Source organism: Diachasmimorpha longicaudata, unplaced genomic scaffold (genome assembly GCF_034640455.1).
Source record: "Diachasmimorpha longicaudata isolate KC_UGA_2023 unplaced genomic scaffold, iyDiaLong2 ctg00000067.1, whole genome shotgun sequence".
Classification (NCBI taxonomy): Eukaryota; Metazoa; Arthropoda; class Insecta; order Hymenoptera; family Braconidae; genus Diachasmimorpha; species Diachasmimorpha longicaudata.
The window spans coordinates 653,567-657,072 of record NW_026973898.1 but is presented as its reverse complement, the minus strand read 5'-3'; positions in this window follow the sequence as shown (position 1 = coordinate 657,072).

Genomic DNA, 3,506 nt, shown 5'->3' with positions numbered 1-3,506 from the left:
AAGGAGAGACAGAGAGGGACAGAAAGAGACAGAGACGGAGAGAGACAGAGAGAAGCAGAGAGAAACAGCGAGAGATAGAGGGAGACAGAGAGTGACAGAGAGAGGCCGAGAGAAGTGGAGAGAGAGACAGAACGAGACGGAGAGAGACAGAGAGACGTAGAGAGAAACAGCGAGAGATGGAGGGAGACAGAGAGTAACAGAGAGACACCGAGAAGGACAGAGAAAGTCAGAGAAGGACAGAGAGAGACGGAGAGAGACAGAAAGAGACAGAGAGAGACAGATAGAGAGAGAGACAGATACAGAGAGACGGAGAGAGGGAGAGAGAGACAGGAGGGTAGAGACAGAGACCGGGAGAGACAGAGAGAGACAGAGAGGGACAGAGAGAGGCAGAGTGAGGCAGTGAGAGACAAAGAGAGACAGAGAGAGACGGAGAGAGGCTGAGAGAGACAGAGAGAGAGACGGAGAGAGACCGAGAGAGGCGGAGAGAGACAGAGAGAGACAGAGAGGCAAGGAGAGACAGAGAGGGACAGAAGGAGACAGAGTGAGACAGAGACAAGTAGAGAGAAACAGCGAGAGATAGAGAGAGACAGAGAGTGACAGAGAGATACCGAGAAAGACAGAGCAAGTCAGAGAGGGACAGGGAGGGACAAGGAGAGACAGAGACAGACAGAGAGAGATACAGACACAAAGAGAGCTAGAGAGGAACGGAGAAAGGGAGAGAGAGATGGAGAAACAACGAGAGCCAGAGAGAGACAGAGAGAGAGACAGAGAGAAGCAGTGAGAGGTAGAGGGAGAGAGGGCGTGACAGAGAGACACCGAGAAAGACAGAGAAAGTCAGAGAGGGACAGGGAGAGACAGAGAGAGATAGAGACAGACAGAGCGGGACAGAGAGAGGCAGAGAGAGACAAAGAGAGACAGAGAGAGACGGAGGGAGACAGAGAGAGACAGAGAGAGGCAAGGTGAGACAGAAAGGGGCAGAAAGAGAGAGAGACAGAGAGAAATAGAGAGAAACAGCGAGAGATAGAGGGAGACAGAGAGTGACAGAGAGACACCGAAAAAGACAGAGAAAGTCAGAGAAGGCCAGCGAGAGGCAGAGAGAGGTGGAGAGAGAGACAGAACGAGACAGTGAGAAACGGAGAGAGGAAGAAAGTGATAGAGAAATAAAGAGAGCCAGAGAGGCACAGAGAGAGAGACAGAGAGAGAGAGACAGAGAGAGACAGAGAGAGGCAGAGAGAGGCAGAGAGTTAGAGAGAGGCAGAGAGAGACAGAGAGAGACAGAGAGAGGCAAGGAGAGACATAGAGGGACAGAAAGAGATAGAGAGAGACAGAGAGAAGTAGAGAGAAACAGCGAGAGATAGAGAGAGACAGAGAGGGACAGAGAGAAGTAGAGAGAGACAGAGAGAGACAGAAAGAGAGAGAGAGAGACAGAGAGAAGTAGAGAGAAAAAGCGAGAGATAGAGAGAGACAGAGAGGGACAGAGAGAGGCAGATAGAGAGAGACGGAGAGCGGCAGAAAGCTAATGATCAGGACAGACAGAGAGAGATGGAGAGAGACAGAGAGGGACAGAAAGAGACAGAGAGAGTTAGTGAGAAATGGAGAGAAACAGCGAGAGATGGAGGGAGACAGAGAGTGACAGAGAGACACCGAGAAAGACAGAGAAAGTCAGAGAAGGCCAGAGAGAGGTGGAGAGAGAGACAGAACGAGACAGAGAGAAACGGAGAGAGGAAGAAATCGATAGAGAAATAAAAGAGCCAGAGAGGCACAGAGAGAGACAGAGAGAGGCAGAGAGAGGCAGAGGGTTAGAGAGAGGCAGAGAGAGACAGAGAGAGACAGAGAGAGACAGAGAGAGACGGAGAGAGGCGGAGAGAGACAGAGAGAGACAGAGGGAGACAGAGAGAGACAGAGAGAGACAGAGAGAGACAGAAAGGGACAGAGACGGAGAGAGACAGAAAGAGACAGAGACGGACAGAGACAGAGAAGGACAGAGAGAGACGGAGAGAGACAGAGGGAGACAGAGAGAGGCAGAGAGTTAGAGAGAGGCAGGGAGAGACAGAGAGAGACAGGGAGAGGCAGAGAGAGACGGAGAGAGGCGGAGAGAGACAGAGAGAGACAGAGAGAGACAGAGAGAGACAGAGAGAGACAGAGAGAGACGGAGAGAGGCGGAGAGAGACAGAGAGAGACAGAGGGAGACAGAGAGAGGCAAGGAGAGACAGAGAGGGACAGAAAGAGAGAGAGAGAGACAGAGAGAAGTAGAGAGAAACAGCGAGAGATGGAGAGAGACAGAGAGTGACAGAGAGACACCGAGAAAGACAGAGAAAGTCAAGGCGGGACAGAGAGGGACAGAGAGAGGCAGATAGACAGAGACGGAGACAGACAGAGAGAGAGAGAGAGACAGAGAGAGACGGAGAAAGACAGAGAGAGACAGAGAGAGACGGAGAGAGGCGGAGAGAGACAGAGAGAGACAGAGAGAGACAGAGGGAGACAGAGAGTGGCAAGGAGAGACAGAGAGGGACAGAAAGAGACAGAGAGAGACAGAGACAAGTGAAGAGAAACAGCGAGAGATAGAGAGAGACAGAGAGTGACAGAGAGACACCGAAAAAGACAGAGAAAGTCAGAGAGGGACAGGGAGAGGCAAGGAGAGACAGAGAGGGACAGAAAGAGACAGAGGCGGAGAGCGACAGAAAGAGACATAGAGGGACAGAGAGAGGCAGATAGAGAGAGAAGGAGACAGACAGAGAGAGAGACGGAGAGAGACCGAGAGAGGCGGAGAGAGACAGAGAGAGACAGAGAGAGGCAAGGAGAGACAGAGAGGGACAGAAAGAGGCAGAGAGGGACAGAAAGAGACAGAGAGAGACAGAGAGAGGAAGAGAGAGAGACAGAGAGAGACAGAGAGAGACAGAGGGGGACAGAGAGAGGCAAGGAGAGACAGAGAGGGACAGAAAGAGACGGAGAGAGACAGAGAGGGACAGAAAGAGACAGAGAGACAGAGACAGATGGAGAGAAACAGCGGGAGATAGAGGGTGACAGAGAGGGACAGAGAGAGGCAGATAGAGAGAGACGGAGAGAGGGAGAGAGAGACAGAGAGAGATGGAGAAACAAAGAGAGCCAGAGAAAACGGAGAGCGGCAGAAAGCTAATGATCAAGACAGACAGAGAGAGACAGAGAGAGACAGAGAGAAGCAGAGAGAAACAGCGAGAGTTAGAGGGAGAGAGGGCGTGACAGAGAGAGGCAGAGATGGACAAAGAGAGACAGAGAGAGACAGAGAGAGGCAGAGAGAGGCAGAGAGAGGCACAGAGAGAGACAGAGAGAGGCAGAGAGAGACGGAGAGACACTGAAAGTGACAGAAAGAGGCAAGGAGAGACAGAGAGGGACAGAAAGAGACAGAGACGGAGAGAGACAGAGAGAAGCAGAGAGAAACAGCGAGAGATAGAGGGAGACAGAGAGTGACAGAGAGACACCGAAAAAGACAGAGAAAGTCAGAGAAGGCCAGCGAGAGGCAGAGAGCG